Below are 16,371 nucleotides of genomic sequence, written 5' to 3' on the forward strand. Positions count from 1 at the left end.
CTTCCGTTCACATCCCTCATACACTAAGCTACTCTGAACAGACACCCTGACTACAAAGCTGAAAATGCCACAGCTTACAATCACATTGAATGCACATGCTTAATGCCAGTCTTGTATTTTTCAAGTAACATATGTACTACAAAGAAAATATATATTCACTGCCTAAATTCAGAGTTCAGCTTTCCCTTCTAAATGTGTCAAAGTATTACAGCTAGTTATATGTAGTACATAAGAAGAACTTGCATTGATTTTATATATTTAACAGTAAAGCACACAGAAACTTGATTGGCATTACACCTGTGATTTCTTTTCTTTCAGTGATGATTTTGTTAGGAGATGTACCTGCGAATTTAAACTGCTTTAAGGCACATGTATGTGTATGAGATCAAATTAGAGCATTCCTGACACATGGGAACAGAATCTTTGAAACTGTTTTGAATTTCTCCCTTCTTTCTTCTTTTATTAATTCATATGACATCAGCTGGCTGACTCTATAACATTCTTAGGCATTTACCATGTGAAGTCATAAACTGCTTTGTCACCTACAATATTTTTTTCACAACTGTGAAGCTACAAAGAACTAGTCTAAATGAGAAAACAGCAATAGAAGCAACTAAAATTCTGTTAATGTTCAAACTGTATAAGTAAAATAGAGTAGAAAAAAGCAGAAAAAAAGAAATATAAATAGAAATGCACCAGAAGAGGTGCAATTTAAAAACGGCTCAATTACCTCATTATCAAGAACTTGATACAAAGCTGGAAACTCACAACTTTAAAGACTGTTAGTAATATTTATTAAAAACAGTGAAAAAAACTCAATAGAGCAAAGGTAAAGCTTGAAATACTAGAAATATTAACCACAGTATTACTGTATTCATGAGAACATAACACTTCAACATGACATACTTCAATAACAGTAAATAAATTAAAGAATATGGACACTAACGTCCTGACTCTACTGATCCAATAAAATACCATCTTCTCAGAATTAGTAACAGACTCATGAAACCGAACCAATTTGTTCAACAGATGGTTCAGTTGACTCAAAGAAATTTTACTTTTCTATTGCAGAAATACAGTGCACTGAATAAAATTCCACTATTATTAGCAGGATTCACAATATATTAGCTCATTATTAGCTTCCATTTCCATTCTTTCTCTCTTTCACACAACAGAAACCATTTTCCATACCGGATTAGATGTGACAAAGAAATAAAGTAGGCACATTGATAAAACAAGTCACCCTCCTCCTCTCCCCTCTCACCCCCCTGTTTTATGGGATACACAGGAACGGCAGAGTTTTTATTTTTCTTGGCGTTCCTCTCCCCACATTAGCTGATAATCTCCTCCGTGTAGCTGTGCCAGCGCACTGCCTCGCAGGCCCACAACACCCCTGCTGTTCCAGTGCCATGCTTTTCTCCAGCAGGCTCTGCGAATCGTGCGATCCTTTCGTAATGTGTGCTATTGCATCAGTCTAATTGCAACATAATTCTCAATGCTCCAGGTAAAGCAAATAATTTCATTTTTAACTTCTGCTCATAAAACACAGATTGTCTCCCCACCACCCCTGCTGCCTTTTTTTATTTTTAAAGATTTAAAGAAAGACTTGCACAAACTGCACAGCAGTAGTCAAACAAAAATATCTCATGTTTTCTTAGAAAGCAGCACTTACATTGCTCAACACCTAAAGCATTACTGCAGCCTTTCACAGAGCCATATGCAGTAGAACCCCTGTGAGCAGGCTAGAAGGGGAATGTACATTCTTACTCTGTGTATTTAATATAATATTCAGCCATTATCAAAGCTTCATACTTTTTTCTCTCTCTCCCTCTCTTCCCTGCAACAGAGAGTAACAGCTTATCTGGCAAACACACTCACTAAGCTTCTAGTCACCAAAGAAATGCTCTTGGTTAATTCATAAAATCTGATCTAATGTCAGATATTTTGCGTTCAGTTTAGCTAAGTTAAAACAATATTTAGCGAACCATGCCTTGGCCAAAAAATTCTCTGTTATCTATTGATTACAACAACTGGACGTCACACTAGGAAAATATAAATCCCGAGCCTGAGGAAATGCAGATGAAATTCTGATCTCAAGCCACTCTGATAGTGGGCATTACAAACACTGTCTATTTAGTATCTGATACAATAACCAGGCACAAGAGGCATGTGCCTGCAATGCATGATGAATTTAGATTTCATTTTGGTTTTATGTACATTTATTATCTGAGTTGACAGCATCAAAAAATGCTGTGCCTCTTATACCCCAAAATCATCCTACATCATACAAACTAGTCTCTAGAAGCAAGCACTCATAGAAGAAAATAGTAGAAGTTAAGTTTTAAAAAACTTAAACTTTGCCTTTGTTTGCTTTTGTGGAATGGTATATGTCGCAGTTATGTCATACTATTTCCACAGCGCCTCTTCCACATTCAAAAAATTACAAAATTACCACTAATCTACACAACAATCTGTTTAACTCTTGGCATTTGGCGTATGGTCCTATACCTTATTTACTGCACACTACTCACAATTTTTTTTTGGAAGATGGAACAAGTGATTTTTTTGTGAATTCAGTGGTGCAGCTGAGTGTTTCATCAACATGATGGTTAGCCTTACCGTTACTCTGTTACTCCTAACTAAGAATAACTGTGTTATTCCTAGCTTCCTAGCTAAATGAAATGAAGCGACAGCTTTAAGGTCAAAATGATTCTCCAGTTCTGAAGACAACTTTGTCTCCAGTTTGGCAAAACTCAGACCTAATTTTTTCTCAGCACTTAGCATTACGTTGTGCTTTATATAGAACTTTGAAACCACAGCCCCCACTGCCTCACTCCCAGTTACCAGTGCTCAGCACTTTTTCAAGTAAGATCTCAAGTCATCTGCAAGACAGCAAGACACATACTGAAGTTAGCAAAGACATGAGAAAAGCTCATTTTGAGCAACTTACCTAGCATCACCTAGGAAGTCTGCAGCACAGCCGGGAAGAGAGTCCCGCTCTCCAGGGCAGCATGCAGCTGCGCAGACCACCAGAATGGCTCCTGCTTCTTGCAATCCCCTGCCTCGTCCACCACCCGCGTCCCGACTTCTGCTGGAAGTGAGGCAGGGGTACTACAGAGAACAGCCTTCTCCAATGCATCAACCAGATTCATTCCCAGAACAAGTCCATCCTGTGCACGGGGTCCTGCAGGGAAAAAACAGCACATCAGCACGCGATTAAATACCATTAAACTGAGGGGTTTCCTCACAAAGGGCCAAATGTGAAACAATTCTCTGCATGGAAACTAGCCAGAGGTGATGGTTAAAAACATCTGGACCTTCCAGAACAAACTCTGCCTGTTTTCCTCAAGCCATATCCTCTGGCCCATGTTGATTCTAGCCCTGGTCCTTCTTCATTCCTACCTTCAGCACCCTTGCCAAATCTCTCCTTACCCTCACTCCTCAAGGCTTTTTATCTCTCCCAGCTCAGTTGCTTCCAGGCTTGGCTAGCAGTGCCACACTCTCCCCTTGACCCCCCCTATTTCCTTCATTCCCCAATATTAACTCTCACTCTCACACATCCCTGTTCACAGGCTATGGTATTTTAGGGCCATGACCACACTAGGACCCCATGCATGTCAACGTCCCAATGGGTTCCCTTCTGACTCTCAGGTGCTGAGGGACAAGGCATCGTTTTTGTCCACCAGATCAGCCTCCCCCCCAACTTCCAGGCCACACAGCTCTTGCATGATCAAGACAGCATGTAAGAAGTATCCTGTCTTTAAAAAGTTACAGTTTAGTAAATCTGTGAATTTTGCAGCGCTGTCAAAGGCAAAGCTGTGACTCATAACCTGCTCTTCTTCTCCAGTGCCTATCACTAGTGCTTCCCACACTGCCATCTAACTCCTAGTCTCTGTTTCAAAGGGAGGGACATTGAGCATTTCCAAAAAAAGGTTGCTGATGTTTTGTTTTGGATTTTTTCTTTTTAATCTACAAAGAGAAATAACTTTTTCCACACATTCTCACAGATAGCTACATTATTTTGGCAACAACAACAACAAAAATTAAGCTAGAGGCAACTGCCTAGCCCCAAAGACTAACATTTTGTGAAGTTATTAAAAACTCTGAGGAACATCCTATAGTGGGAAACACCAGGCAGCCTTCCTTACTGCAACTACTGGCACTCCCCTTTCAGCCCTTAATAGCTTAACTCATTCAGCTCACTGAAAAGACAACTGTGCAAATCCATACGCCCGAGACCTGTGTCAAATGGAGGAGGAGCAGCTACAGATGGACAGTGCCAGAGTGAACCCCATGCCGTGCAAGCCACCTTTGCCTTCACCACCAGTTTTGTTGCATGCCTACAAGCAGTGTCCAAATAGCATCATCAGACAACAGCACACAGTCCAGCTAGCATTTCTTCAGATGCTGTTCTTTTCATCCTAGAGGTACCAATGACTGCCTGAAAAGCTAAAGCCGTTCAAAAAATACTTCTAGGCCATGAAGACCTGAAGTAAAATAGGTTAGCTTCATTCCTGATGAAGGTCACACACAGCTAACAGAGATAATTTAAGCAAATTCATTTTAATTTACATTTGCACTTAATTAAGAGCAGCCCTGTATCAATTACAAAGAGGAAGGGTAACTGCATACCATACCATTGCTTGTGATCACCTGCCCCTGCCTGGATGGGAAATAGCCTTCTTGTATAAAATTCTGGGAAATTTTTTCTTTCCTTTTCTCTAATTTAGCAGTTATTTATCTTAGCATGAAAAACAAATGCAAGTAAATGTCAAGTAAAATACAGAAAAAGGAAAACCTCTCAGAACAGACAACACATTATTTTAGATTAAAGTCCAATTTACAGATTTTTATACTGAGCTCTTAATAGCAAACAGGGCAACAATTCCTCAATGGCTCTTGTAAATACTCTGCACAAACATGGTCCAGAAGAGCAGACCAGGAAAAAATAAAAACATTCTCCCATGCTTACACACAATACAAATCATAACTGGATTAAATGCACTATGACATTTATTTTTCAATAAGAAATAATTATTTCTAAGGAATGACTAACTATTCATGTGAGATTATACTTAGTCTAGAGACATCTGATCTATGGGAAAAAAAGTATTGGACCCACATGCACACTCCCAGAACGTTTGTGTTAATTCTTATGAAAATAAACTGAGAAGTTTCAACTTCACTGTATAAAACAAAAGGAGCATTAAAAGCTCATTTCCGTCTTCAAAAACTACTAATAAATAATTTTATTATATCTTGAATTCAATTTAGTAATGAAACTGGCTATCAAGCATCTATATAAGCTATATGTAATTTTTTTAAGACCAGAATAATTATCTGTTCACAAGTTACAGTTAAGATGGAAAATATAATTAGGTTGAATGAAACTTCAGTACTTCAGTGTACAATCATGGAAACTACACAAAACTGCTTAAGAAAAAGAGAGCAGAATTTCATGCACTATTTCATTTGGCAGAGTATAACATTTGCTGTCGGCAAAGGACTTTTTTCAATGAAGAAAAAGGAAAGGAAAGTATTTCCATTCATACAGCATTGCCCAAGCGATTAGAAGTATCAGGCACTGGTAACTGTCTCTCAACTGTAAGCAACTGCAATAGATTTTGCTCTTACAGGCTACTATATAGTGTTCCTAAAAAATTAACTGAAGCCCAGCAGACCTCCAAAAAAGCTGTGTTTTTTTAACATAAGCTAACCTACTTATTTTGTCATCAAAATCAATATTTATAGGCTACAACACTACATCAAGTAGGAAAGCTTGAATGTAAAACAAATCACAAAACACTGATAATGGAAATGCTTGAAAAGGCTCTAGGATTGCAAGTATTTATGTAAGATTTGTGAATATATAAACACTTGGTCATATATGTCAAGAAAAAGGTGAGTCTCAGTGCAGTGAACTAAACAACAAAAAGACTAATCTTCCTTAGGACAGCATATCCTACAAGGACCTAAGACAGCTGGCTGAAGTGTATCGAACATCTTACCCAACAGCAAAGACTCATCCAAGACCATAAATTCATTGTAAGGTAAGATTCCCTTTTCCTTTATTTTGTTTTTAAGTAGTTTGAAGCATTTTTGAAATACAAATTATTCCTGGAAAACCTTCAACAGCTTTCTATTACTAATACAATTATCACTAACCACACTACAATGCAAATAGAGTACTATCATCAACAATACTGGCATCGCTTGATGAGGGATTCTTCTCTATATGGTAAAACTAAATCTGTTGTTAAGTGTGTTTAGGGAAACTGTTCTTTAAGTCATCATAAGGAAAATAATTTCCTACAATACTAGAACTTCCAATTATCGAAAATCCCAAAATTATTATTCCTTTCTAATTTCAAGAAATATTTTAAAGAATTCTATAATCCTATATAACTACAAAATCCTACATACTAGCATCAATGCAAAAACTACTTCATGCATTGATCAACATGTATAGTGTAGTTTACTCTTTTAGTTCAACCTGTTCAAATAACATGATACAACGAGTTCAGTATAAAACATTATGGCTGATATGCAAATAAACAGACTCCCACACTAAGGCTACTGCTCCACAATACATTGCACACAGATGCTCACAGCTTGCCCTCACACTGAAAAATAGATTAAAATGGAAAAGCAAACTTGTACCTGTATTCTATTGATTTTATTGACTTCGGGCATATTATTTAAAAAAAAAAAAAAAGTGAGTTACGAATACTGACCAGAACTTACAACTTCCAACAGCTGTGGCACTACATCCTTAATTTTGTGGCTCATCGTCATATAAAATAAAGCCCCTGTCCTGGAAACGCAGTAAAGCACCATAAGTACCCACAACACCAACCCTCTGCTAACCCCATCCCTAGCACCATCGTGAGTTAAGGGTAATTCTGCTTCAGTTAAATATTGTTAAGGTCAAATGACTTTTCCATTCTTTACCAATTATTGAGGGAAACAGCAGGTGCAAAGTGTATGAAAGTGTCACAGCTTTGTGGAATCAACTCACATCCCACAATGACTTTTTCTTAGTATTTACAGCAATTTCCAGCACCTCGAGCACTGTTCTGACTGTCCAAAGCTTGGTCATTTCATAAACACTTCTTTTAGACCAATATTTAAGCTCACCTCATTTCATGTACTCTACAGGAAAATTTGTTTTTCTTACTCTATGAATGGCAGTGCCAAAAATAGATAGAGAGCAAAGAGTAAACGGTATTTAGTAGTATGAAATCCATGTGCTATCTACTAAAATAAATCTACTCACAGTCTGTTATGTTTTCAAAACAATATACTTGAGTCTCAGATTTGTGAAAAATTGGAAGTTATATACTTATATGTGATTTAAATTTTTTTTTCAGAGAGTTATAAAAAAACTGAGTAACAGCATGGATACAAGGATATATTGCATAGAAAGCTAACACAAAGTCCTTAGAATAAATGCAAATACACCTGTAGAATTCTCTGGCCATTGAACTGGCTCTTAGGACATATTTCAGAGTGAAGATGACTCCTGGCACACACTTAGCTTGGCAATGTACCAAAGCAAACCTTTTAAAGTTATCCCCCTCTTATTACTGTGGCTTGGAAAAGAAATATACTGTGACCATTTATTTTTGTGAGCAAAACCCCCTTTTTGCTACAGGGCTTTACTACTGGTTTAAAACTATGTTTTAGTTTTCACTGAGGTCATATTCAGAAATTCAAAACTACATGATAAAATTCATACATTTGCCGAAGACACAAGAAAGTTCTCCACAGAGCAGAGAATAAAAAAATAGGAGAACTGAGAAATATTATTCCTCCTAAACATACAAAAATGCATGTCATACATAGTTTCCTTAACAAAATAATTATCATTAAACTCTGTTTGTGCCTAATTTGTGAGAGTCTTTGAATAAAATATCCTTTTTTACACTACCTTGCTATTCCAGTAGTGTGCTTTGCTCCAGAAGTTGTAGATTTTGAGCCTGAAATCCATGATGAGCAGGAGCACAGAACATTTTCTAACAGATGCTGTGTGAGGGAACATGAGTTTGGTGCCTCCATGCATGACAGCTCTGATTTAATATGCTGATTTCTACTCTACTCCCTGGGCTACATTTGTAAAACTTAATAATCTCCTTTTTGAGATCTCTTATTTGAACCCACAAATCCTTCCTCTCATGGAAATACCCCAAACACCATCACATTACTCTGGACAGAAATGCTCAAAGTGTGCTGTTACACCAGAGTGCTGAGCCAACCTAACAGCTAACTACTATTAAAAAATCCCTGTGCTCCTGTCTCTTTCCTTGTATTCATCCTATCCTGCCATACCAAACCTTCTCACTTGCTCTTTGATGCTTCTCCCCTCTGCATGGATAGATTAACACTTGCTAGTCCAAAGACTAGGAACCAGGCATGTCTGCTGACAGGGGACTGCATCTGTTTAAGCTAGACAAGCCCTCTGAACTGTGTAAGTCTGTCTCTGCAGCCTGAGGAGACTATTGCCATCTCCTGTCTCTTCCCTACTGAGGGTAAAGAATCTCTGAATTCCCCAACCAGCAGTTTCCAAGCTGTAATGCATGGTTGATAGCCACAATAAGTGCTCTATAGCTAATCCAGCAAAACTATATCATACACCATAATTACAAATGTCTAAATTTCGCAGATTCATAGCAGTAACCAGTGAGAAAATTTAGGAGTGGGAAAACGTTCTCAAAAACTTAAGGAAGCACCTAGTAACAAAGCTTGCCTATCCTCCATCCTTGTGTAAGAACTGAAGAAAGCCCCCAGTACAGTCAACAGCCAGAGCACACCCCATTCCTAATCTCTGATACTTCTCTCATCTTCAGCCAGCGTAGCTGGCTAGTGGGCACCACACATTTAATACACTTCAACTGGACAGCGCAGCAGTTATGAAAGTTTTGCTAAGTTTTTCAGCAAAGAAGATTAAAAAAATCACCAGTAACTTCAAACTTCAGTAGTTTGGTCCAAATTAAGTTGCCTGGTTACTATTATTTTTTTGGATTTCTTGACAAGCATGTCTTTTTTTTTTTTCCCCCTTTAAGCCAACTCACCATCAACTCACTATGAAACCCATATGAAGGAACAGCTTCTCTACCACATAACCTCCCCAAATGTGAAATGGTTTTAATACTTACCTCCAGTGACAATCACAACACAGAACCAAAGAATTATTATATATTAATCCCATGAATTTCTGAGTCAAAAAAGAACATACAGCATTTAAATATAAGTTTAAAGTGAGACAATTCTACTCAATTTACTAAGCATACTACTATGCATATGTATTTATATAGATATACACGGATTATATATTAAAATATAAAACATATATAGCATATATATAATTTCTAAAAAAACTTCCCCAAAAAATGCTACTCAATTCTTCTAAAAACCAAATCAGTTCCAATTTTATGACTAAATTTGGTGACTCATTTTTTTCTTTGCTTCCAGGATTTTTCTGCAGACACCCCCAGAAGTGAGGAAACTGCTTTGATTCCTGCTGAATACAAATGCAGTAAGTTGGAACTCTCAAAAGAGAGAAAAAAATTGTGATTGTTTCAAGTGTTCATTAAGTGCAAGTGGAATCACATGGAAAAGCTGCCATATCTACAGCTCGGGGTAACTTTAGTCCGCAGCTTTCACCAAGGTGAAGTAATGTTCTGATGCAAGGTAGGGTGCAAAGAAATTCTAACTACATATAAATTAAAGGAGGTAAAGAGAGCTTCACACTTTGCTGAGACCATCAGTCACGCTCCTTGCACCTATTCAGAGCACCCAGAACACCCCCATGCCACGTTTCTGTCCTCCTCTCTTTCAGAGAGGAGGTGTTGACCCACCTTATCCACTCCTTGTGTCACATGCACACTACTCCCTTCAGTCCCCTTTTGGGAAGCTAAGGGCCATTAACATGATTGCTACCTGACTGGTTTCTAACTAGGCAGGCCAGTTTTACTGCTGTCTTAATGAGTGCAAATGAGACAACTGCATTTTCCAGTTTTCTGAGGAGCCACTCCAGCAGGGAATGTGTGGAAACACTGGTACACAAACCTGTCCACGGCCCTGCAGACTCCCAGCTCTTGCACCACATTGGTGCCATAACCTTGGCGTGGCTGGTGCCACTGCACATAGGCAGGGCATCTGAGCATACAGACCGATCATCTTTAGATGCAATTTATCTTTTTTTCTTTAAAAAGAGGTCAGCTGGCATGCCTAACTCTATTTCTCCTCTTGCATATCAGCAGGACAGTCAGCATCCCATTTCTATTAACAGCCTGCGAAAAGTTTTGTAAACCATCCTTCAATGACACCAGGGCTTCCTGCCTCACGTTTTTTCTACCTCTTCTTTCACCCCACTCCCAATACACGCCAAATCCTCATTCCTATCTATCTTCCTCCTGTTCATGAGGCAGGTCTTTCAGAGTGCCAACTTTTTGAGCTGCACCAGGAGGATGGGCAGAGAGGGAGCTGGGGATATTATGCTGAAGGTGTTAACGGCCACCATCAAATGGTTCTTTGATCTCCAGGCAATTACAGAGCTGGGCCTGCTAACCAGATGCAAGGGGCTCCCTCTTTCCCCCATTTCTTTCTTCTGCATCCCAGACAGACAGAAATGGCATCAACTTGAGTGCAAGACTCCATAAACCAATTATAAGTTTATTTTGAATTTAGAAAGAAGAAAAGGACTATTTTGCTTTTATAGAAGATGTCAGAAAGAGTTTGCAAACCAACAGTATAACTCTGAAGGAGACTCTTGTAACCAATCCCGTCTGCTTAAGAGCTGGCTGAAAATATGCAATTTGAGTGCTGAAGTTTAACAACAGTTGAAGTCCTCAGAAGTTCTCATCACAATCATATATAAAAAAAGAGAATTTTTAAAAGCTTCAAACACTAGATGAAAAGCATATGAGATTGGTTTAGTGCTTTCTACTAATTAGTACTGCTTTTATTATACAGGGCAAAGAAATAACAACTTTTTTTCCTAAACTGGCAGTGAACAGCCAATTCAGAAAGCTGCGTTTTTGTTTTCTGTGACAAGGCAGTGGAAAAATCTCTTTCATTTATTAGGTCTGCAGAGACCAAAACTGGCTGGGTGTCAAAACTGCTTTGTAAAACCTCAGATCCATTCAGCCATGTGTAGACTCCATAATTCTTTATGACCTGTTATCAGTATCAACTTCACAAAAGATGAAACTTTGTTGTCTTCAGGGTTTTGCTCCCTTTTATGAAGGGTTGCAATAACCCTCGTTGAACTGACAGTTCAACACAGAAAGGAAAAAAAAAACCTAATGGCAGTGCCAAATTAAATTATTAGATTTTTTTTCTAGATGGGCTTTGCATAAAGATACAAAATTAGGTTTCCTACAATGGAGAATAAGTTGTATAACTATGTAAATTTTAAAAACTCTCATTGCTCCACGCCCCACGACATACACCTATGCTTAAGTGCCAGTTTCATCACCTCACTAGTAACTACATAGTAGCCTGAATTTGCCATGAGGCTGGCCTTAAGTTGAAAGGCCTGATGGCAGCCTGAGATAGTAAAACAAACTTTTTTTAGAAGGATGGGGCTTTTGAGACCGATGAAAACCAGCAGGGTGGAGTGATTTACTTGCTTTTAACTACAAAAAGGATAAATTCCTAGATGGCTTTGATGAACTGAATAAAATGTGCTGCCACGTTAAAAAGTCACTTCTAATATCGGATCAGGTGCACACTATATTATATTCAGGGAAAAATATTAAACACAACCTACATCACATTCTTACATTTTTTATAGCAGAAGTTTATGAATAACAGCACTCACAACACTTTTTCATCTCAGACTTCAAATCCAAAATAACTAATTAATCATTTTATTCAACTGAAATATTCTTGGCTATGCTAAGATTCCTCTGTATCTGTCTACACTGACAGCATTTGCTTGAATCGTCCCATTTTTTTTAGCAAAGCATTCTATTGCATTCTTTAAAGTAAAAAGAACTGCAAACTAACTCACAATTTTTTCCCACGTTATTAAGTACTGTAAATAATAACCTTACCATTAAACCAAGGAATTCTTGTGAAACATTCCATACGCTTCACATATGCTAGAAGTCTAGTGTCCTCGTTCCGTACTCCGTTTGCAATCTTGCATCTGACACATACGTAAACATTAGCAGTCTATGTCCACGCAAGCTACATGTATTTATCAATACAGATAAACATGCACACACGCACGTGATTTTCTTCAAAGTTTAATAAAATCTGCAGGGTCTTTAGGTCACTGAAAAGTACGTGTGATTTTTATCACCACCACATAAACAGCCTTCTTTAATATTCCTCTCTTCACTAGGCAGTCTGCAGATCACAGGAGCACAGAGATTCTGAATTTAGTTTCAATTTCACAAGAGCACAGGGAATGTTACACAGCACCATTTCTCATACACAGAAAGGAATCTGTGCTCCTCACACATAGGTCTGGTACAATTCAAGCTTCATCCATAATTTGCTGATAGTTTGAGGGTAAGGAGTAAAAATTTTAGAAGTAAACAAACACAGCATTCATGAATACAACATAGAAACAATTTAGCACTGTTTTAGGAGTACGATGTTCAAATACAGCTCATTTAACATTTTAGAAATCTGCTGCAAAACATTAGAACTCTATCCTAATCTTTGTCCCTCGCTTGAAGCAAAACAGCTTTGTGTTGCCTCTAAAAATAGGGAGAGAGTAGGGGGATGGGAAGGGGAGAGAATAAGAGGATAAGTGGGAGTGAGAACTGATACACCATACTGACAGTAATTTTAAAAAGACTTGGTATTCTTAAAACTATGGCTTTCCTGACAAAGTCAGGCACATTCTTAATTATCAAATAAAAAAGGTCATCCTGTATGTCTTATTTTGTACATGCACATGCAAAGAAAAAAAGGAAAAGTTCTGTTTCATCTGTTACCAAAACCATCATTCTGCAGTCAACACTTTTAATGAAATACAGGCCAAAGGATTAGTCAGAACAGATTCATGGAAAAACAAAAGAAATCTGTACATAAATACAAGCCTACCACATAAGTAAACCCAAGAGTGAATCCTGCTCAAGAACCTCCGAGTACTGTCCTAAAAGGCTCCCTGCAATGGCTTCCATCAGCCCAGCAATTAGCAGCAACTGCAGTAGCCACTGCCCTGAAGTTGAGAAATGACACTAATATCATCATTAAAGCACTGAGTCAAGTATTCTAAGTATCGAACGCGTCAGCAATATAGTCTGTGTTACAAGACTTCAGAAAATTCTTTTTTTAGGGAATGAGCAGACAGGGGCCTGGCAGGGAATGCTATAGGGAAGACTATTAGGCTATAGGGAAGGTTGATGCAGCTAAGAAGACAAGTTAATTGAAAGCTACAGTGTTACGAAGGAGCAAAGAAAGTCAACTGATTGTGCCTATCAAAGAAAAACTCCGTTGGGATGAGCCAGAGGCTGGCTGATGGATGGGCATGAGCATGGAGCATCACCAACACAGAGCTGCTGAATTAGCCTTGGAGAGGCAGAAGCAGCAACTCAACATTTTCCAGGGCTTAACATTAGCCAATCTCAGCTGGAGCTTTGTGTGAGTAAACATGACTCTGAAAGGTTTTTTTCAGAGGGTTATTTTTAAATACCTGACCATATGAGCTTCCTTGGAATAGGAAAAAAGGGAGGCAAAACTAAACAGTCATTACATATATGTTTAAATATAACATTAAAAAAACCCACAAGATACTTAAACTTACTAGAAATGTTCACTTTCATTTTAATTTTAAAGTTGGCAACAGACTTGGAACAAAAAAAGGCTATATTCTGACTGAGATGCAGCAGTGTGGAATTTCTAAAACCAGTATTTAAAACATATTATAAGAGAGGAAAAAAAAACTTGCTCAGAATTTAGAAAAACGGCAATTTGGGTTTGAGTCCTTGCTCAGAGACAGTCACTCAGAGCTAGAAAAGCTCAAGTAGAAAAGGCAATACTAATAAGTGCATAACAGGAGTTTGTGGCTGTACAGAGTTCAGTTAACAACAGCAACATCAACAAATAAGGTCAGGAGATTTGACCTAGGTTTTCTCAAAATTACTTTCCCTGTAAGACACATCTGCACTAATGCCAAAAAGGCACTTATAAGTCTTTACCTACTTCTGTTTTAAAATATAGATATAAACACATCTAGGTCTATTTAAGTCATCTCAAAAGACGCAGCAGGATGCTCAGAGCACATGGTTACAAGCATCAAGTATTATCAAGAAAAAATGCTGAGACCCAGAAAGAAAACAACTACATCTCATGGCATATTTTGGGAATACTGGTGCTGTTTGACTACTGGAAATCTAATAACTGTATTTTTCCAGTAGTATCTGTTAATATATTTACAATCAAATTCCATAACACTACCTAAAATTACAAAGCAAGCACCTGCTTGAAAACATGCTTTCAGTACAAAGAGAGAAGTATCTGTATATCAATCAACCTCAAATCAGCTGTGCCTTTCTATTTCCTTGGGATTTTTTTCACTGTCACTATCAATAGTGCATGCAAAAAATTGCATAGCTCTGCCATAGTTCTGGTTAATTATCCATTTGCTGAAATATCCATTTGCATGAGCAAAATTATTTGCCAAATAAAATGTTTTGACAATTAAATGGTAGAATTTGACAATGGAACAGCAAAATTTAAGTATTAAAATTACATTATTTTAATATATGTGTCAATATATGACACTTAAATAGCCATTGAAAGAATGGGACTTTCTCCTACATGCACATTAGTTTTCATGGTTACTTTAATTGCTTACTCCATGATCTTTCCTTAGTTTTTTAAGTTTGGACTTTTATAGCGCTACAAGAAACTGATTTTTTGATTTCAAGGAAAGTACACTCACCCCACATCTCAGACTAGAAAAGAGATGCCAACCCTTTTTTCAAATAATACACCCAGAAAAAAAACCCTCAAATCAACCTGCTCTTTGCCTAAACCCATCAACAGATGAAAAACACCAGAAAGACCCAACCCTGAGTGATACTGGTTAATACTTACAGATTTACTCATTCTAATATTTGGATATTCAACACATTTTCATTTACTATGTGTACATATGGATTTCTGGAATGACAAAGCTTCTCTTCACATGGCAGAGCACTAAAAAAATTCTGTGTTATCTGTTCCAGACTGGTTTCCTTTCTGCTACATACACACCATATATTTTAGATGATCTGATAACCTACTTCTGGTTTTGCACAGTTACTGCAGCTAATAAAATTGTTGGTTGTTTATTAGAGAGGGAAAGAAGAGCAACATCGGCTCTTTTAAATGTTTGTTTCAGTTCCAAAGCAGTAATTTTTTTATGAGCTTCTAGGATTTCTCTCAAAGTACACAACTTTAAAAAAAAATTAAAAGAACAAGAAAGGAAGAAAGGAAAAACAAACTCCCCAGAAGAGCATGAACACTCAAACCATGTGTACCATGTGAACTAACCATCCACGGAGACAGAATAAATCCCACTATTTCATACACATTTGAGTAGCAACAAATTGTGCACTTCAGGGGTATTTGCAATACCCCTACAGCTTCTAATCACATCTAAGAACCCTTCATTCTAACCAGTGTTTAGGTTAATGGTTGGACTCGATGCTCTTTGAGGTCATTCTCAACCTAAAAGACCCTATGATCTCTGGGTTCCCTCACCCTAAAGAGTTGATGAAAGGCTGAAGGCAATGAACAGAGACTGTCAGGAAAATGAAACAAAACATGTAACATTTACAAGAGAAGATCTGGAGTTCCAACCATAAATTAGCTTTCTTCATAGTTGTTTTATTCCTTGGTATTTATCAACAGTTACAAGATAATAGTTAGTTTGGCATGAGTGCGACTGAGTATCTGCAGGAGACTAAAGCCACTAAAACCATCTGCAGACATTAAGTGGAAGTAAGTGATCCTTGGGCTACTTCTTTCTGCTATTCAAGAAGTGCCTCTTCTTGAAGAGGCACTGCTGCCTTCCCATCCATATAAGACTTGTCAGTGTTCAACACAATTAAGTTATAGAAGCAAAAGAGGAAAAAAGTTAAAAACTCCCTCACAAAATCACGTCGCACCATCAAAACCAGGTTTCACATGACAATAAGGGTTATGATCTCACTCACTTTGTTTTTATGTAAGTGTACCCCAAAAAAACCCAGACAACTAGGGCACAGGAACAGAAAAATCAAGCTCTTGAGTTAGGACCTAACTGCGCTTGCCTGAGCAAATCAGTCTCCTCACATGGATGAATTATAATGCATCTAACCACACACATTCCAACTGTGCTGCCCTCTGTACTTCACCACAATATTCACTGTATTCAATGTTTTG

The 16,371-nt window shown here is 37.8% G+C and overlaps 1 protein-coding gene across 4 annotated transcripts in view; it reads right to left on the minus strand.

The window, feature by feature from the left end:
• The window catches only part of NCOA2 (nuclear receptor coactivator 2), a 185,911-nt gene that overhangs the window by 117,644 nt on the left and 51,896 nt on the right, over positions 1–16,371 (minus strand). For all 4 annotated transcript variants that reach the window (XM_051768357.1, XM_051768348.1, XM_051768375.1 and 1 more), the window contains one exon: positions 2,951–3,184. The gene's annotated coding sequence lies outside the window, so the exon portion shown is untranslated. The remainder of the gene's footprint in view (positions 1–2,950; positions 3,185–16,371) is intronic.

Source organism: Manacus candei, unplaced genomic scaffold (genome assembly GCF_025592945.1).
Source record: "Manacus candei isolate 608988 ecotype Guabito, Panama unplaced genomic scaffold, ASM2559294v1 h1tg000008l, whole genome shotgun sequence".
Lineage (NCBI taxonomy): Eukaryota > Metazoa > Chordata > Aves > Passeriformes > Pipridae > Manacus > Manacus candei.